Here is a 21650-nt window from a genome sequence, read left to right as displayed (position 1 = left end):
TCTGTGGTAAAATGACTCAATAAAGTGCAAAATTCAGGAATTGGGGAAGTCAGCAGTGGAAGCAGAGCGACTGTGGGGGTTAAGACAAACCAAGGGGCAGAAGCAAGCAGAAAGAAAACATGTTTTTAACACTTAGGATAGAAACCAACCCCATTCCAAATACACAAAATGCATCCCATTGCTTAGACTCACACTATTAGTGGGAGCTGAGGCTGCATGCATGCCCAGATTTGTTCATTTTTAGAAGGTAATTAGTTCTGAGAGTTTGATGCAATTTCTAAAGAGCTGCCATTCGGCCCTCAAATATAGAAAAGAGAAAATATATGTGTTTAGAGGAGGGAGGTTAGCAGGCACATACAGTTTGTAAAAATAAAAGACTAAAAGCAAAATGAAAGAAAAAAAAAAAACAGGCCAGAAAAGCGATATTTGCTCCTAAGCTGAGTTTAAAATAGATTCATTTGAAATTTCACAGTTTTCGACCGACTTATGCACATTTGTATATCAATTATACTCCCATCATTGGATTAAAAATAATAAGATATTCTTGAAAAAAACCAATGTAAAAGACAAAAGTCAACCATTTTATGAAGCAAAAGAAAATAAGGACAAGAAACAAACAGACAGAAAAACCCCAACGACCTATTAGTGATGAATCCACGGTATACTCGCAGTCCAGATTTTACTGGCATCGTGAGCAGCTTGGGCATGGCCGTTTTCTTTGTTGCTCTTCCCCATCCTCCTTTGCCAACCTTGCTTTTTATACCAAGCCACCAGGTGGTAAACGTTCCAACGAAATTCTATAGAGTTGGTGGTTTATGAGCAACATGTACTTCTCAGCTTCTGGAGGCTGGGATCGACTAGACCACGGCAGTTGACTGTGTAGCATGGGCCTACTTTTACTGGGTGCTCACATGATATCAGGGCTAACTATCTTACTTAGGGTCTCCCTCATAAGAGTGTTAATCCCACTGCAAGACCTAATTACCCCTCAATGCCTGCACTTCCCATTACCTTCAGTTTATGGAGGAAGATTTTCTTTTCTAACATGAATTTTTCAGAGGCAAGCATCCATATGACTGGAGACTGTAAATCCATCTTGGTTAAGAAGGATTTTTTAAATTTAATTTTTTTAATTTAATATTATATTTTAATTTAATTTTAAATTATTTTTAAATTTAATATTATTGTCCTTACAACCGCTTTATAAATAACCAGTTTGTACTGCAGACATGTTTGTACACCATCTTTCTGGAATTTTTCTCAGGCTCTTCAAACTCATTGCAACAAAAAATGAACAACTTTTAATCACACCACTCCAGGTCAGAGTTCTCTTCCAACAGTTCGAACTCCCACAGAGTCCTAAACATAACTTAGGATTGGTCTTGAATTTTTCTTTCACCATAGAATCTTTTTAACTCATTGTTAGTCTTGTTAAATCTTCTTAGTTAATCTAAAGACCCTGGGTTGACACTTGATTTTCTCCAAACTATTCTCTATTAAATTGATATTTTTTTCATTAAGGCAGATGTCAACATGCCATTCTTTTGTTGAAAGTGCTTCTGAAATAAAACCAGCCCATGTTTCTAGTCATGCCTTATCCAGGCATAAGGATTAATAATACCCCCTCTTGTTCTCAACAGTATAGAAGATTGTGTTACTTTATATCGCCACGATCCTTATAAAATGCCCTCTGACCTACCAGCCTCCTGTGCATTTGTCCAGACTCACCTTACACTACTTCTTGTCTTGTTCCACACTAGTCATGGTAACTCACCCTCAGAATCACTTACATGTTTATACTCTTGTCCTGCCTCCCATTCCCCCCAATTCTTCTCTATAATAGGAGGGCCACTTGTTTGTTCCTGGCTGCCTAGACCCAAAATAAGCACACAGAAACCATATTATTTGCAAAATACTATTTGGCCAATAACTTAAGCATATTTCTGGCTAATTCGTATCTTAAATTAACTTATCTCCATTGATCTGTGTATCACCACAAGGCTGTGGCTTACCCAGGTAAAGTTCTGGCGTCTGTCTCCCAGTGGGGCTACATGGCTTCTCTCAGACTCTGGTTTCTTTCTCCCAGCATTCAGTTAGTTTTCCTTGCCTACCAAAGTTCTGCCTTGTGCAGGCCTAAGGCAGTTTCTTTGTTTAACCAATGGTATTCACAACATACAGAGGGGAATCCCACATTACCTCCCCTTTTTGTTTAAATAAAAAGGAAAAAAAATTACTTCCTTTTAAATTAATTTTTATTGAGCTATACATTTTTCTCTGCTCTCCTCCCCTCTTCTACCCTCCCCTTCAATCTTCCCCCATGGTTCCCATGCTCCCAATTTACTCAGGAGTTCTTGTCTTTTACTACTTCCCATGTAGATTAGATCCATGTATGTCTCTCTTAGGGTTCTCATTGTTGTCTAGGTTCTCTGGAATTGTGGTTTGTAGGCTGTTTTTCTTTGCTTTATGTTTAAAAACCACTTATGAGTGAGTACATATGATAATTGTCTTTCTGGGTCTGGGTTACCTCACTCAAAATGATGTTTTCTAGCTTCATCCATTTCAAGATGTCATTATTTTCTTGGCTGTGTAGTTAGTACTCTACTGTGTAAATGTACCACATTTTCTTACCCATTCTTCAGTTGAGGGGCATTTAGGTTCTTTCCAGGTTCTGGCTATGACAAACAATGCTGCTATGAACATAGTTGAACACATGTCCTTGTGGCATGGTTGAGTATCCTTTGAATATATACCCAAAAGTGTTATATATATCTAGATCTTGAGGAAGGCTGTTTCTTAATTTTTTGAGAAATTGCCGCACTGATATCCAAAGGGGCGGTAGCAGCTTGCAGTCACACCAGCAATGCAGGAGTGTTCCCTCTCCACATTCTCTCCAGTGTAAGTTGTCATCAGTGTTTTTGATCTTGGCCATTCTTACAGGTGTAAGATGGAATCTCAGATTTGTTTTGATTTGCAATTTTCTAATGACTAAGGCTTTTGAACATTTCCTTACGTGTCTTTCAGCCATTTTAGATTCCTTTGTTGAGAGTTCTCTGTTTAGGTCTGTACTCCATTTTTTTATTGGATTATTTATTCTTTTGATGACCAATTTCTTGAGTTCTTTGTATATTTTGGAGATCAGCCCTCTGTCAGATATGGGGTTGGTGAAGATTTTTTCCCAATCTGTAGGCTTTTGTTTTGTCTTGTTGACCATGTGCCTTGTTTTACAGAAGCTTTTCAGTTTCAGGAGGTCCAGTTTATAAATTGTTTCTCTCAGTGTCTGTGATACTTGAGTTATATTTAAAAAGTGGTCTCTTGTGCCAATGCGTTCAAGTGTACTTCTCACTTTCTCTTCTATGAGGTTCAATGTGGCTGGTTTTATGTTGAGGTGTTTGATCCATTTGGACTTGAGTTTTGTGCATGGTGATAGATATGGATCTATTTTCATTCTTCTACATGTTGATATATAGCTATTCCAGCACCATTTGTTAAATATGCTTTCTTTTTTTCATTTGATATTTTTTGCTTCTTTGTCAAAATTCAGGTGTTCGAAGGTGTGTGAGTTAATACATGGTATCGATTCAGCTCCATTGGTCCTCCTGTCTGTTTTTATGCCAATACCAGGCTGTTTTCAGTACCGTAACTCTGTAGTATAGTTTGAAGTCAGGGATTGTGATGCCTCCAGAAATTCTTTTATTGTACAGGATTGCTTTGGCTATCCTGAAATTTTGCTTTTCCATATGATGTTGAGTACTGTACTTTTGAAGTCTGTGAAGAATTTTGCTGGAGTTTTAATTGCATTGAATCTGTAGATTGCTTTTAGTAAGATAGCCATTTTTTCTATGTTATTTCTACCTACCCAAGATCATGGGAGATCTTTCCACTTTCTGGTGTTTTCTTCAATTTCTTTCTTCAAAGATTTAAAGTTCTTGTCATACAAGTCTTCCACTTGTTTGGTGAGAGTTACTCTGAGATATTTTTTAGTATTTCTGGCTATTGTGAAAGGTGATGTTTCTCTGATTTCTTTCTCAGCCCATTTATCATTTGTGTCAAGGAGGGCTACCGATTTTTTTTTAGTTAATCTTCTATCCTGCAACATTACTGAAAGTGTTTATGAGTTGTACAAGTTCCTTGGTAGAATTTTTGGAGTCACTTATGTAAACTTTTATATCATCAGTAAATAGTGAGTGTTTGACTTTTTATTTTCTGATTTGTATACCCTTGATCTTCTTTTGGTGTCTTATTGCTCTAGCTAGGACCCCCAAGGAACTATATAGAATAGATGGAGAGAGTGGACAACCTTGTCTTATTCCTGATTTCAGTGGATTGCTGGGAGTTTCTGGCTATTTAGTTTGATGTTGGCTGTTGGCTTGCTGTATATTTTTTTTTTATCTTGTTTAGGTATGTTCCTTGCTCTCTCCAAGACCTTTATCATGAAGGGATGTTGTATTTTGTTGAAAGCTTTTTTGGAATCTAATGAGATGATCATGTGGTTTTTATTTTTCAGTTTGTTTATATAGTTGAATCCTTTGACAGATTTTCATATGTTGAACCATCCCTGCATCTCTGGGATGAAGCCGACTTGATCATGGTAGATGATGGTTCTGATGTGTTCTTGGATTTGATCTGCCAGTATTTTATTTAGTATTTTTGCATCAGTGTTCATGAGTGAGATTTGTCTGTAATTCTCTTCTTAGTAATGTATTTATGTGGTTTGGATATCAGGGTAATTGTAGCCTCATAAAAAGAGTTTGGCAATGTTCCTTCTGTTTCTACTGGTTTAAACAATTTGAGGAATATTGTTATTAGTTCTTCTCTGAAAATCTTGTAGAATTTTTTGCTGAAACCATCTGGTCCTTTTTTTTTTGGTTGGGAGACTTTTGATGACTGTTTCTATTCCTTAAGCAGTGTAGGTCTGTTTAATTTGCTTATCTGGTCTTGATTAAATTTTGGTAAGTGATATTTATCCAGAAAGTTGTTCATTTCCTTTAAGTTTTCCAATTTTGTGGAGTACAGATTTTCAAAGTATGACCTGATGATTCTCAGGATTTCCTCTGTGTCTGTTGTTATGTCCCCCCTTTATATTTCTGATTCTGTTAATTTGGATATTCTCTCTCTACCTTTTGGTTAGTTTGGATAAAGGTTTATCTATTTTGTTGATTTTCTCAAAGAACAAACTATTTTTCTTATTGATTCTTTGTATTGTTTTCTTTCTCTGATTTTCTATTTTGTTGATTTCAGCTCTCAATTTGATTATTTCCTGCCATCTAGATCTCTTTGGTGAGTTTGCTTCTTCTTTTTTTTTTTTCTAAAATTTTCAAATGTTCTGTTAATTCACTAGTGTGGGATTTTTCCAGCTTCTTTATGTAGTGCTATGAACTTTCCTCTTAACACTGCTTTTATTGTGTCCCATAAATTTGGGTATGTTGTGTGGTCATTTTAATTGAATTTTAGGAAGTCTTTAATTTCTCCCTTTATTTCTTCATTGACCAATTAATGATTAAGGTGAGCATTGTTTAATTTTCATGTGTTTGTGGGCTTCCTGGAATTAGTATTGTTGTTGAATTCTAGTTTTAAGCCATGGTGATCTGATGAGATACATGGGTTATTCTAATTTTTTGTATCTGTTGAGGTTTGTTTTGTTAATGAGTATGTGGTGAATTTTTGAGAAGGTTCCATGAGGCGCTGAGAAGAAGGTATATATTTTTTTATGTTTGGGTGGAATATTCTATAGATGTCTGTAAAGTCCATTTGAGTCATAACATCTGATAGTTCCCTTATTTCTTTGTTAATTTTTTTGTCTTACTGACCTGTCCAATGGTGAGAGTGGAGTTTTGAAGTCTCCCATTATTAGTGTGTAGGATTTAATCTATGATTTAAGCTTTAGAAGTATTTCTTTCCCATAGGAGGGTGTCCTTGTATTTGAGGCATAGATGTTCAGTATTGAGATTTCCTCTTGATGGATTTTTCCTGTGACTAATATGAGATGTCCTTTGTCTCTTTTGATTGATTTTAGTTTGAAGTCTATTTTGTTAGATATTAGAATAGCTACACTAGCTTGTTTTTTAGGTCCATTTGATTGGACATTTTTTTCCAAACCCTTTACAATGAGGCAATGTCTGTCTTTGAAGTTGAGGTGTGTTTCTTGTATGCAGCAGAAGGTTGGATTCTGTTTTTGTATCCAATCTGTTAGCCTGTGTCCTTTTATAGGTGAGTTCAGTCCATTTATATGAAGGGATATTAATGACCAGTGATTTCTATCTCCTATTAATTTAATTCTCATTGTTGGTAATGTTAATTTGTGTGTTTGTCCTTTCTTTGGGATTTGCTGCTGTGAAATCATCAATTTTCTGTGTTTTGTTGATGTAGCCAACTTCCTTGGGTTGGCATTTTTTTCTAGTGCTTTGTGTAGGGCTGAGTTTGTGGCTAGATATTGGTTAAATCTAGTTTTGTCTTGGAATATCTTGTTTTATCCTTCAATGGTGATTGAAAGTTTTGCTGGGGATAGTAGTCTGGGCTGGAATCTGTGGTCTCTTAATGCCTGCATAATGCTTAACCATGACCTTCTGGCTTTTATTGTCTCCAATGAGAAATCAGGTATAATTCTGATAGGTCTGCCTTTATATATTACTTGGCCATTTTCCTTTGCAGCTCTTAATATTCTTTTTTTATTTTGTATGTTTATTGTTTTTATTATTATGTGGCAAGGAGACTTTTTTGATCCAATCTATTTTGTGTTCTATAAGCTTATATCTTCATAGGCATATCTTTTTTTAGGTTGGGAAAGTTTTCTTCTATGATTTTATTAAATATATTTTTCTGTGCTTTTGAGTTGAACTTCTACTATACCTATTATTCTTAGATTTGGTCTTTTCATGGTGTCCCATATTTTCCTGGATATTTTGGGTTACGCTTTTGTTAGATTTAATGTTTTCATTGACTGATGATCTATTTCCTCTATTGTATCTTCAGCGCTTGAGATTCTCTCTTCCATCTCTTGTATTCTTTGTTTATACTTGTATTTGTGGTTCCTGATCATTTTCTCATGATTTCTGTTTCTATAATTCCGTCAGCTTGTGTTTTCCTTATTGTCTCTATTTCAGTTTTCAAGTGTTGAATAGTTTCATTAATATGTTTGATTGATTTTTCTTGATTTTCTTTAAGAAATTCGCTGATGTCTTCCATTTTTTGTTTGTCTTTTCTTCCTTTTCTTTGAGGAAATTTCTCATTTCCTCTTTAAGAATCTCAAAAATTCTACTGAAGTTTTTAAAGGTCATTTTCTTCTGCTTCATCTATATTTGGTTGTTCAAGTCTTGTTGTTGTGTTGCTCTTTGTGGTGTTGCATGTGTTCTTACCTTGTCTACTCATCTTTTTCTCCAATTGGTGTAGCTGGGGCTGTTTGTGACTCTGGTGATTAATCTTCCAGGTGTCACTGGATCCAAGGCTTAGATGGTTGCTCCTCATGGTGCTCTCAGTGCCAAGGTTCCTGTTACCCTGCGGATCACTCCATGTTCCTGGAGGTCACTCAGTGCTCCCAGGGTTTCCTCTGCTCCTGTGGAGTTTGCTGTCTCAGGCCTGCTCTGGCTCAGGTCCTGGCTCAGACCTGTTTCTGCAAATGTCCCTGGTCTGGATCTACTCCTCCAGAGGTCTCTGGTTTGGGGTTGGTCCTGCAAAGGTCTCTGGATCCAGTGTACTCCCTCAGAGGTCTCAAAAGGAAGGTTTTAACTGTAATTAAGTAAACTTACACAAAACAGTTATCAAGCAAGAATTATAGGTGCATTATTTATATCTATTTTATCTTTAATCATAACTAAGGAAAACCATGACTATCTGTTCTTAGCTCCATCAAAGACTCCAGAAGGATAAAAAATTGCCTTAGTAAACAGAAAGAGCATTGTAAGCAACTTCCAAAACTCTGAAAATGACAGAGACATCTCACTGCCTAGACAGTCACCCAGAGTTCTTCTGTACTGCTAGGGCATCCATCTCCTGTCTACAGGCCTATAATATCCAGCAGACTTTTCAAAAAAACAGAAAATTTCAAGTTTCACCTATATTGGCAGTTTTCAGTCACTTTTTTCTGTGTCCTGCAGAATGTCTCGCAGACTCTTTCATAAAGCAGGAACCCTACATGACCATCTCACCTTTGGGCAAGTTCAGCAGTCATTTCTCTGTGGGTCCTGCATGTCAAGTTCATCCATCATAGCATCAAATAGTCCAGGCAAGAGCAGTTTCTTGCCCAAATGGCTAACAAACTCCATAACAAGCCTCTTTGATCCCTATTTTCCTCTTGAAGTAGACACATCTGCCAGGAACAGATGTGTCTCATTGTCATGAAAAGTTCTAATTTCTTCAAACATTCTAACTGCCATATTCTGAAGGTCTCTGAAAAATCTGAAGAATATCTAACTATCTGAAATATCCATATATCTAGAAAACCTATCTAGCATGACTATACACTTGACTATCATAGATTATTATTATTAACCTATACTTCTTAATTATACATTACATTTTTAAAGATATGTATAAACACAATACCTTAATCAAGAACAGAAATATACATATAAGAAAATTGACCTAAAATATCTAAGTATTTTGGGGGGGGAGTGTTCATGGTGACCTTTTGGGTGGTTTTGTTCCATCAAACCACATTAGTCCTGAAGCAATCCACAGGTTCTCATCTTCTGTGGAAACAAAAGAAAAACCTCTTTTCCAAAGCAACATATCCTTAGAACCAAATATTGAAGACAAGATACCTTTAAAATATATATGTTGGTTACTTAGCTCCATCACAGTAAGAACTCATAGAAAACACAATAATATACACAATCCAGGCTCTCTATTTATTTTCCATTTTTATGTGGCTTATTTTTCTTTATTTCTTTAATCTACGACTGTCTGTACTCTGTCTCTTTAAAGACTTTGTTTTTTAAAGTCAATTTCTTTTTTTCCAACTCTCTATACCCCTTTACTTCTCTCTCCCAGGCCTATGTACATTTTATCCAACATTTAGAGGTCTTTTCCATCTGAATTTGTCTTTATTGTGTATCTGTAATCCTTTTCTGACCAGGACTTCTTCTTAAAATGCTACCTGCTTCTTTAAAACCTAAGCAGCATCATTGCTAGCGCAAATACGGTCCTGCCTGCTTGCTCTGCCCCGTCCAACATGGCAGAAGTCCATTCACTGCCTCTGAGACTGCTGGGTGGGAGTCGTCCTCACCACCCCAACTTTGGTAACCAGTTGGCTCATGCTGCCACCAGGTAACTTGCAGCACACTGCCCACAAACCCCATTTAACTGCTCAGCCTCCTGAAAGAGCCAGAGTTTGTACTGGCAGCATAGCCCAGAAAGCCACAGTTTCAAAACACCGTGTCTTTTTTTTTTCTACTACCACTGAGTCAGGAAAACTTCTCTTAAAAAAAGCCATAAGATTAAGCCATGCTTAACTGTTTTTTTTTTCCTTGTCTAGAATTCCTTTCCAAACTCTCTCAGGTTTTAAGTGGATTTTAGTTGGCCATGTTGGCACCAATTTGTAGTACAAGGACTGCTTATTTGTTCCTGGCTGCCCAGACTCAAAATAATCACACAGAAACCATATTCTTTGCAATACTGTCTGGCCAATAGCTTAAGCATATTTCTGGCTAACGCATATCTTAAATTAACCCATCTCCATTAATCTGTGTATTGCCATGTGGCTGTGGCTTATCAGGTAAAGTTCTGGCTTCCGTCTCTGGTGGGGCTGCATGGCTTCTCTCTGCCTCTGCCTCCTTCCTCCCAGCATTCAGTTTAGTTTTCCCTGCCCACCTAAGTTCTGCCTTGTACAGGCCTAAGACTGTTTCTTTATTAACCAATGGTATTCCCAGCATACAGAGGGGAACCCACGTCACTCCATCTCCTTCCCATCTCTGGTTCTCTCCTCCCATTATCTTCCTTTCATTTTGGCTCTGGGACAGTTCTGTTTGATCACTTTAAGAACAGGACATTTGCTCTCATTCTCATTCAGTGGCTCTTACTCATTAATTCTCAGTATTGTAGAGACAAGATCATTAGCTTTAATTTTCCCCTGTCCCTTATGCTCAATCAGGAATTCCGCTAGGGTTTCAAGAACATCTTGTCTTCCTCTCATAGTGCCTCAAACAGTTTACCATGATTTTTTTTGTTTTTGCTTATATTTCTCAGTGAACTTGAAAAGGCATCAGACCTGGGCCATCCGATTTGTCATTTTATCCCCAGTTCTCAAGTAGTCACTGGCAGTTAATAAATATTCCTAAAGGCCATAAGAATGTAAGTTCACTCATGAGCATCATAAAAGTATGAAAAGATACCGATCATGGCAGCTTTGATCATCATCAACGGTCGTTCTCAAATAGACGTGAATTGAATTGCTTCTTCCATCGGCTCTGAACATTTTAGCTGAGTATTCATGTCTGCAAACTCAGAGGAAGGACATTTCATTGCAGAAAGAGCAATGTGCTTTGTGCTTGGGGCACATCTCCCAACTGCTGCTTCTCCTGTTGTTGGACTCCTCTAGGGAGGTAAGGTGTTTGAAGGGACCCTGGCTCTCAGTGGGCTGCAGAGACCCTTCCTCCTGTCCATAGCAATGCAACTGTTCAAGGCAGCCAACCTGTTTCACATCCCCTTTCTGCTCACAAGAAGATGAAGGGGTTCTTTCTCTCAGGATTCCCTTCTTCCCTGTTCGGCTTAGATGCTCATTGATTCCCAAAGCTGCTCCTATTACCAGTCTCAGGATGGAAATCACGTGCTGCATTCTGTGCTTCTGCGAGCTGACCAGGCTTCAGAAGCAAATGACTTCTCAAATTATGGCCACTGAGTGGCTCTGAAGCCCTTTCCTCCTCTGCATCTCGATTTGATGGTTTTTTGGTTCATATTTCAGTGAGATTCTTCACTCACCTGCGCCTTTGTGCTGGGGCTTGGGTGTTAAGTATGGATGAGATAATTCTTGGATCAAATCCAAAGAATACTTTAAAAATTTAATGTGTGTGGGTAACAATAATGAGCGCACACTGTGTGTGACCCAGACACACTTGAGTGTGTTACGTTACTGAATTACCCGTAGGTAAGCACAGCTATACCTGGGTGGTCACTGGTAGCAAGTGAAGGTGAAGAGTATCTGTGTCCGTGTGGTGGGAGGAAGTGACGGAAGAGCAGAGGCTGGCTATGGCTCTTCCTCTCTACTCAACAGCTACAGTTGGCGGCCGCTTCTGAAACTCTGTATACAAATACCGCATTTTATATGCGTGTCTCTCCCTCAGTGCTGCAAACTGCTAGGGATTTGTACTAACTGTTTAATGTAGAGTTAGTAACTTTGTGGATTATAAAACTTCCAACAGCTTAACCAACAGCCTGCAATGTGCATTTGGAAAGGAATGCCTTTAATAACTCACCGTTCCCGCAAATGGAGCACGTGGACAAGATGAACTCTCCCTGAGGCGACGATGGTACTGGAATAAGCACAGTTAATGTGGCTGGAAGGTGCTTTAACAGCAACTCAAATTTCCCAGCCCGCTGAATGGTTCTGCAGGTCGAAGGGAGTGGAAGTTGTCTGAAGAAAGAATATAAAAGGAAATGTTTCTAAAGCTTTAAAAATACGTATGGAATTCCCAAAATACAAAGTTTTTATTTTCTTTTTTCCTTTTGGTATGGTGTTAGCAACTGCTGAGTCCAGTCCCTTCTTTTCAGAAGCACATAATCCCACATAGAAGAACATAACCTGACAAGTCTACCTCAGGAAAATATGTACCCTTAGTGCATAGGTAGACCACAAGGCCAGGAACCTGGGTCAATTTAATTCATTTTTAAACTTGCATTCTTCATTGTCTACTATGAAATTCAGGCTTTTAATATGGAGTAATTGAACACATTCCATTTCTAAAACAGTCCACTCTCACACGAGGGAAACAGAAACATGAATAGGGCACATTATTTGACTATAAATGATTACACACGGAGGGAGCACTACTGTAGACTTGGCACAAATACTGAAATTCACAGGTGGAGAAAGAGGAGCACGAACAGTGGTCTGGACATGTAGGGAAGGCAACGCATGGGTGCTGACAGGCTCCAGCAAGGATTTACTGATAGAAATGGCAGATAAGCTCCTCCCAAGCCACAGAAGAATGGCATTTTGTTGCTGGAGTATGTAAGGCTGTCAAATGGTTGCTCTGAAGACATAGAGAGATATAGAGAATACCACATGCTACATCTCAGAGCTGGCTGCTTGTTCTATACGAACGTGAAGCTACTGATGGACTCTGAGGAGGGAGGAAGGCTCAGAGAGTATTAGGGTCCAGACTCAAAGAGGGGCTGCTAGACAAGGGTCTGTTATTCATTGTCTTGTTCTGAATTGTCATTTGGCTGCAGACCAATATGTTGCCATACTGCATGTGTCAACAATGCTCATTTTGTGCCACCACACACTTAGCGTAAGAAATCAGCTCTTCTTTAGGTGGTCCACAGCCTGTTCAATAAGATAAACGCAGACATGTTTGGAATTCCTGATGGGAAAATGCTATCCCAACATGTATACACCGAACTTTGTTCCTGGCTACTTGAGGAACAATGAGTTAGTATTACAATGGTCCCAGTGAGAGAATAATAAAGACCTGAACTATACAAGTGATGTCGGGAAGGAAGATTAGAGAGCAGAAAGGCAGAGGGGAGACCTGGGAGGAGAATATGGAGGATCTGGAACTGCGGAGGAGCATGGTAAGCACCGAGAAGTTCTGTCACTCTGAGCCGCTAATTGGATGGGTATAGGATTACCAACTGAGAAAGAACTCCACGGGAGCAGTAACTACCAAGGAGTTGGGAAGGTCTGGCTTATTCGTGTCAGACTGAGGTGCCTGTGGAAATGCTGAATAGGATTATGAAATTGAAAGTTTCCATCGGTTAGAGCTGAGGGGGACGAGAGACATGAGCATCTGAAAGGCTTTGAGAACTTAAAATAAAAACTGTTTCTAGGAGCAGATCGTGGGAAAAAATGCATAAGAAACAGATGGAAGAAACGGAAGCTGAGACTCAACAAGAAAAGAAAACCATATTGCCACTTTCCTACAATTACCCCTTAAATAGACGGATGCCATGAAGTGAATCACCACACTTTAGACTTTATTTGAAGTGTTTAATGAACGTGCTTCAGTTCTGAACGTTCTGTAATATATTTAGCCAGTTGTTGATGTCAGTGCTCACGGGGAGGTCTGACCTGAGGATGCTCTGAGGGAAATGTTTCTGAGACCGTGTAAGATTCAGGTAGAGTACACGTTACAGGCCTGGATGCCTGCATAGAACACGTTACAGGCCTAGATGTGTGCATAGAACATGCTACAGGCCTAGATGTGTGCATAGAACATGCAACAGGCCTAGATGCATGCATAGAAAACTCCCTAGCTTTACAAAGTTTTCTATATCTGCAAAAATTTAAGTATATTTTCTCATTAAAGGAATCTCTTTTCATTTACTTTGCAGAAAAGTTCTATTTTAAAGAGTCAATCTTACTAAAATGGATTACTAATTTGACAACACTTTCACAGATGGATGAATAACCGTCATACGTAGAGATGACAAGGAGAGGTTACAAAGACATGGTGACTCAGAATGTAGAGTAACAGAATTTGAAGCTGCAAGAAAACTTGTGGGAATGGGAAATTTGCAAAATACTGTCTTAATATTAAGAATATGCTGTGTGTTCTAGTAAAATCTTCCTTCAGATGAGACAGATACAACACAATTCCACTTGAGTGTGTAGGTATATATCCAAGTATTCAGACCCATCATGTGTGATGTGTCCATCTTACAAGGACTCATTGAGTAATGCTATTCAGTTCACACCTCCACATGAACACCAAGATCTTACTGGTTATATTACATCATGTGTTAGAACCGAGGTAGATGTTTTAATAGATCTGAACGTAAGCGTAGAAGATACCAGAAAATAACCAGGAAGATAGTTTGCCACCATAAGTTATTATTAGGGTTGAAGTAGGATCCAGGATCCAGGAAGAAAACTTGTCTGTTTTTTTTTTTCTCTCTGATGAGTCCAAACCCATAGGAAGATACATTGTGAGCCTTCTACACCTTTTTTTTTTCTGACTTAATTGTCAATCTGAATGAAAATGCCTTATCATTATAGGCACCTCAGTACTATGGGTGCTTACTCGACTTTAGCAATTTAAGAGGTAAGTATATCAGTGAAGAACAATCAATTAATATGGAAGACAAGAACTTAGAACTCAAGTCTTCAGCATCAACACAAGCAACTTTGGGGTCAAGTTAACTGCTAAACCAAATCATACCAAGAAAGAAATTCAAAAATTTACACTGAGAAATATAATTTTACTGGGGGCTACAATTTTGATGTGTGTTTCAATAAGGTTGCATCTTCCTGTAAAAGTGATCCAGAAAAGTCAGCCACAGGAATTTCCTTTGTAAATATGTCACCAGGTGAAAAGAGACACAGAACGGTGGAATTGTCCTGAAAGGGGACAATGCGTGTTGTATCCAGGTCCGATCAGAACGAAGAGTAAAGTTAGCAGAGACCACAGTCAAGAGTGTCCAATCTTTTGCTACTGGGATACTGTGTTAAAGTTCCTATTCAGGAATTGTGCAAATGTGTTTTTTTAAAAAAATACATAAAAATTTTGTAAGTCAACCAAACCAAGAGGCTTCCGTGCCTTCAGAGAGACAGCTTGCAGAGATGAAGCTCTCTCCAGCAGCAGAGAGAGTAGAGATGTGGTGGTTGAAATGAGAATGGCCACATGGGATCATATGTTTGCATGCTTATTCCCTGGGTCATGGACTGTCTAGGAAGGATCACGATCTGTGTTGCTGGAGTAGGTTGTCAGACTTCAAAGCTGCTCCAGGTCTAGCATCTCTTTTACCTGTGGGTCAGAATGTAGAGCTCCCAGCTATTGCTCCAGCACCATGTGTGTCTGCCTCCTGCCATGATGATCTTTGACTAACCCTCTAAACCTGTAAGGAAGTCCCCAGTTAAATGCTTACTTTCATGAGCTGCCTTGGGTATGGTGTCTCTTTGTAGCAATAGACAGTAATTAAGACAATGGGCAAATACCCCCTCCAACAAGGGAACGACAGCCAGAGCATAAAATCAGCTCACCAAGCTGAACTCCCCAAAACAACCAATATAGATGAAAGATGGACTATGAAATTAAATAGATACTTCTCGAAGGAGCACAAACAGCCAGTAAATTCACAGGAAGGCTCAGTTTCACTGCTCACTACTGAAATACAAATCTAATACACTATGAGACATGATTGCATTCCAAGTAGAGTATTTATTATTAAAAAGATAAACATGAGGCAGAACAAAATCATTAGTCAAATAAATCATGCTGCTAAGGACACAGAGAAGAAGAAACATGTTCTGTCTGTGGCAATACAAACCATAGAGTTAGCATGTAAACTGGATGTGTTTTCTTAAAATTCTAAATATAGCCCTACTGTGTCACCCAGCAACTCAAAGTCATGATAGTTAATTCTATCCAGTCCCACTTTATATTGATATGATGCTTCCATGCGAATAGTATTCCTAATGTAGGCATGCATTTAAAAGATATAAATCCTTATGACACAGATTCTTTGCTGCTATGCCTTTTCAGCACTATGAACAGTAGCTAAAGATTAGTCAACACAGACGGAGAAAGGAAGCCTGAGAACATATAGGATGGAATACTAGTCAGCTGTTTAAAAAGGAAGCCCTTCCTTTGCCATAACACAGACAGGATTGCAGGTCATTGAGCTAAATAAATAAACACAGAAAGACAAATACCACCAGTTTTGAATCATTCATGGAAACTCATAAATTAATCTTGTGGAGAAACTGAATGGAATCTCTGCCAATAAAGACAGAAAAGGACGAATGTGGGGATGGAGGACGGCCATTTAGTGAAACACAGCAAAATCAGGGAAGGGGTTTATTCTGGTATTTCTTCAGTACAGTGGAGTCACTGTGGCTTAAAATAGTGTGCAACACATTGCACTAGAAACAACTGTAACAGAGCCGAAAGCTTATTATTATTCTATCTTTCTAACCACTAATTCTGTTGGTTTTATTTCTCTGTGTTATAGCTAGCTGCCATTGCTTGTGGCTACCTTCCTCAGAATCATTTTGTAGCACTGACCTGTGACAGGTACCCGTAACAGTTGCCGCTGTCTTTGTTTTGATGCAGCTGCAAAGTGTTTTGTTGTATAAAGTCCACGCTTTGGAATTTTCAGTAAACACTGATGAGAGCAGTAATTTCTGAATTCTTTCATGTCCACAAACATCAGGTTCTAGTCTTCGTGCCCCAGGGACGCCTGTGTGGGTTGGCCATGCCTGTGCTTCTTTTTTCTTCCCTCAGTACGAGGTGTTTCCTCCTGGTGTGTCAGAAGTCTGATGATAATCCTGTTTTTACGTTGCTGTGGTGAGTTGTTTCCTTTCTACTCACAAAGCTGGCCGTTTACGAGAATGCTTCAGATTTTAACCATCCAAGCGGAGCTCTGCTGGATGCACTGCTTATTAGGAACGTGGACTTTCACATTCACTTAAAGGAGAGCCATTAGGAAGTTTTGTTTTTGTCTGTTGTTTGCTTTCCTCCTTCAGGACCTTCTGCTGTGCACATTGGGTCTCTTCTGTTACACATTCCTATGCATATTTCTGTGTTTGGTTCTAAAGTGACCCTATCCCCAACTGTACTGTTCTTGAGACCAGGTCTTGCTATGTAGCCTAGCCTGACTTTGTGTGATTCTCCTGCTTTGGTCTACATGTGCCAACACGTCTATCCACTCTTTTCTTTAAGGGATTATTTAGTTTTGAAGCAAGGTTTCACTGTGTAGCATATGCTCGCCCCAAACTCATTAAGCACCCAGTTTGTCCTTCACCTCATGATGGCCTGGCCTCAGCCTTCCTTCTCATTGCTGGATCACTTCAGAGTTAGTGTTTACTTTGACAGTTTCTATACACACGGACCAAGATTTTGCCCTTTCTAATTACTTTGCAGAGTAATAATACAATGTTTGGCATTCTTACCCACCTCCCCTGTTTGTTCTTAAAGTTTGTCTAGATTTTTATTTTCTTTTTTTCTATCTTCTTTGCTTTTCTAGCAGTTCACAGGGCCATAGTACTTCAGAACCCTAAGGTCTTATTGCAATGTCCCTCTGGGTCTCAGTGCACACTCTTTGTTTTATGGCTTTTCAGATACACTCCTTGCTACTTACTGGCCGGAGCCTAAAGCACCATTGTTGGTCTAGTTCTTCCCTGGAACTTTGATTTGTTTAGATATGCCATTTTCTGGAGAGCCTCCAGAATATTTAGTAGCCTCCAAGTACGTCCTCCCGAATATTAACATGAAGATGCCACCTCCACCACAACCCTGGGATTTTCCTTCTTTAACATTTGGGTTGTTAGATTGGTATTTCTCCAAACACTCTTCTGTTCCAGTGCTAGATCCCAGACAGACAGTCGTTAGGAGAACTGCACTTGTCTGTGATGATGTGTATGCCTATGAGAAGAGTCTAAAGTAATACAGAGAGGCCTCACCTCTAGGATTAGTTTATGAACCTGCAAATCATAGCTTACAGATACTTCTTTTCATTCTCTTAGATCTCTGGCTCTTTCAAAAGGCTTTATAAACTGTAAAAATGACACAATTTTTGCAACTTATCATTTGGGCCTTTATGAAGTGTTCAATGTAAGTTTGAAAGCAAACACAGAAAACACACTCTAGACATAAACACCTGATAAAAGACTAATTACCACTCCCTCAGTAGTGTGCAGGTGTCCGCTCACGATGGGAAAGGTAAGCCAGTTAAACTCAATCAGGGCCAATTAAACATGACACAGATCCATGTCATCTAAGCCTTAATGAAAGGAGAACTGGATTATAAATTTTCCAACTGTGCTCAAAATTATGACTTGCATGTTGCATTGACATATCCTATGAAGTTTTAATTTACTTTTAGGCTGATAAACAGTGGTGTATTTTGTGAGGGGAGACAAGTTTGCTGGCAAGAGGAGGGAGGAGGAAAGAGGAGCTGGAGAGGAGGGGGGGTAGGGAGAAGGCTAAGAAGTTGGTCGTTCTGTTCTGGAATGTATTGACACAGGACTAGAGGAGCAACGCTCTTGCCTAGAAATCACAGCTAAAGGTTTGAAACCCGTTTCCCCCTAGCTTGTCAAAATGTAAATAACAGAGGGAAAACTGCAAGCACGTGGAGCCTACACTGTTGTGTTAGGATGAGTGTACATTGTGTAATTATCCTCACACAGAGATTCCCTCAGCTTATCAGGCTATTCGGGATTCAATGACTAAGGTAAAGGCAGATCCAGCGGGTGGTGTGAGCGTGCTAATATTTAATATTTACTCTCTTAAATTCTGAATTTGCAGAGGCTATATTTTATATGAAGCTGTTTGTCCTGCCTAACTGAAGCTCTAGCTGTTTGGTCAGTACACCCCACGCTCCTCCCAACCTACTATTTACTATCTACCGTTCTATTGCCTGCTTCTGAGGTTGTGCATCCTGCAATATGCACACGGACCTAAAACATAAACTTCCAATTCTTTGCTTCAATTATCTAGACTTCTATATAGAAATGAGGTCATGAAATAATTGCCTGGCTTATTTAATGAAGCAGAACGCCCCACAGTTTCATCTCAGTTGTTGAAAATGTCTAGACTTTTTTTTTTCAAGTTGACTAACATTGCATCATCCAAAAATAGCACATTTCCTTAATCCATCCCATCTGCCGAGGGATTCTTGGGTTGACTCCATATCTTGGCTTTTGTGAATAACTCCGTAGTGAACAGGGATTAGGATGTAGATATCTTTTCAACATTCTGATTCCAGTTTCCTTGAAAACGTCATAGCAAAGCAAGATTTCTGCTCATAATGTAGTTTGTTATCAGTTCCACGGGGAACACACATATGGTCTCCTATGATGGATACCCTTACTTCCATTTCTCTCAGCACTATACAGACTCCCCTTCCTCTGTGTCTTCATCAATACTTACCGTCTTTTAGATCATAGCTAGCCTCGTAGACGGAGGTGAGCGTTTGTTATAGCTTTGATCTGCATCTCCCTGAAGGGCGTGTTTTTATACACCTGATTTGTTTGTCCTCCTTGAAATAATGTCTCCGATTGTCTTTTGCTTTTTTAAAATCAGGTCATTTATTGTGTTATTGAGTTGGACGGATTTCTAAAATATTTGTCTATGAGCTCTTTGTCACATACATGGTGTAAACATAGTTTTCTAGTCCACAGATTGTCTCTTCTGATTCTTAAGCTTTATTATGCAGATTCTTAAACCATTTTAAGCTTTTGGCACACTCAGCCCATTCTTGTAGCAGAGTGGAGAACTTTTCACAAGTTTGGATCACAGAGAGGGTTTCTAGTAAGTAAAAAAATCCACTGTGGCTGCATGTGGATGTGGATTTTTTTTTTTTTTTTTTTTTTGACAAAGCAGGCTGGTTCATAGACGACTTAGATACATCTGTGTTGACCTTGGTAACTGAATCCCTGCTGTTGAGTAATTCTGTGTTCCCCATGGAATGGCACTAGTTCAGGGTCTGGTCAATTAAAGGACTGCTTCTTTAATCCCCTGAACAAGCACCTGCAGAATCCTGAAGGAGCAACCTCGAAAGTGGAGGGATGGATACGCAGCTGACCTCTGAAAACCCAGCGGAAACCTTCACCTCACCTCTCTCTCACTCTTGCCTCGTTCTGTCCCGGGAAGAACAATGTCCACTGAAGTTTGACTTTTGTAGAGAACCCCTAGGCTGTCATGGGTAGGGAGAGGCTTGAGGATATTAAAGACACAAAACCAAAGCAATGATTTCTTCTCTTTTAGAAACAGTGCCCAGTTTGCCAGCAGTTAGGCAGGGCAGCTCACAGGCAAGCCCAGGGGTCTCTAAGAACAATCTTTGTTTCTAAACAGAAAGGATTTTTGTCTTCTTGGGCAGGAAACCTAATGCAGGGCTTACGCTGGGATATATTTTCCACCGTGTGGCCTGGACAATAAACACGGGTCTTTTGATCTGTGTGGCAATGACGGTGGGGCTGGAGTTCTGAGAGCAGAAACAAATCTCCCAGAGGTGAGTCTGTGCCCCGGGGTCCTTTTGCATGTCTAAAGTTCACCAAGGAAAGCCAGAGAGATTTCAAATAAACATGTCTAAAGGGGTCATAAAAATCTCAACCAGCCTGATAGCTTAAATCCCTAACGTCAAAACACAGCAACGCATGGCCAGCGTCACATGAAACTTCCTTGGCCTCGGGTTTATAAATTAAACCTGCTTCAGACTCCCCTTTTTGCAAGGATGCGTGTACAAATGTCCGTCCTCCTTGCCAGCGTCTTCCTCCTACTCAGAACAACAGCAAATTTATCTTCCTGTTAATGCACGTGGAATCATTGTGTAACAAAACTCGGGGCAAAGAGGATGCTAGCGATGAATCATATCTAATTTTCATTAGGCCAGAACTGCATGCCATTGTCGTAATATCCACGGCCTTTCAACTCGCTGCTTTAACATCTTATCCTGGAAATCACCACCATTCATTATTATCCGAGCTGCCTCCATTTTCACATCAAAATGCCAGGGGTAGCAGGGTCGGCTTGAGCGGGGTGGAAGCCGAGAGCGTTATTAGGAAACGTGAGTGGGCTGAAGAGGGGCTCCCCGTGGAGCCGACTTGGCAGACTCTGAGTACCCAACTCAACCTAATATTAAAAGTGAGTCATCAGTTTACCCACACAGCAGGGTACCCCCTTTGTACCCTTATTCTGAACAACTCTGCTCCTGGCCAAAGAGTCCAGTTTAGGATCTATAATTAATAACCGAGTGAAAGGAATCCCTCATTTATTTTGAGAACCATTTTATTATTCATAAATTCCACAGCTACGGTTTGATAAATAATAAAACGCAAATAAATTCTGCCCTATAGAAAGGTTGCTTGTGTGTTCAGTGTGATTTATCTCTAGGAGAGGCCAAAGGCATTCAAGAAGAAAGTGAGCTTCACCTTCTTCCTCCAATAAGAAAAACGTGCCCTGGCCCTCGGAAGTTTCATGGGCCGCTGCTCCTGTGCTAGATCGTTGCAAAGATAAAATTCAGTTAACTATTGCGTGTCCATATAGGGTGCATTGAATCATCATGACCTTTCAATGGTGCAGATTTCAGTAAACGCCAGAGTCGAAATCCTTGCTTGAAGCACCGAAAGACAAATGCAATTTGTCTTTATTTTAGTTCACATACTAAATCAAAGGAATACAAGCACCGTCTTAAACTCAAAACCATGACTATGGTTTCCAGAACAGCCTCAGAATCCCTTGGGTCCACACTAGAGCACGCGTTTCAAGAAGCAGTTCCCTGTTTAACACACTATGAGGAGACAGCTCCGGGGTTAAGAGCGCGCTCTGCCCTCACCGAGGAACTGAGTCCTGTCTCAGAAACACGAAACCGCTCACAACACCTATGTGTCTACTTCCAGGGAACCCCGGACCTGACCCCCAGGCACCCGTGCTTACAGAAGCACACACATTCACACACGCACTTACACTCTCTATTTTTATTTATTGATTTTTAAACACTACATTTTTATTTTTTAAACATTAATTTTTTAAACAACTCACCATCATGTTTTCCGGCTT

This window comes from Arvicola amphibius, chromosome 7 (genome assembly GCF_903992535.2).
Source record: "Arvicola amphibius chromosome 7, mArvAmp1.2, whole genome shotgun sequence".
NCBI lineage: Eukaryota > Metazoa > Chordata > Mammalia > Rodentia > Cricetidae > Arvicola > Arvicola amphibius.
This window is presented reverse-complemented; position numbering follows the sequence as displayed.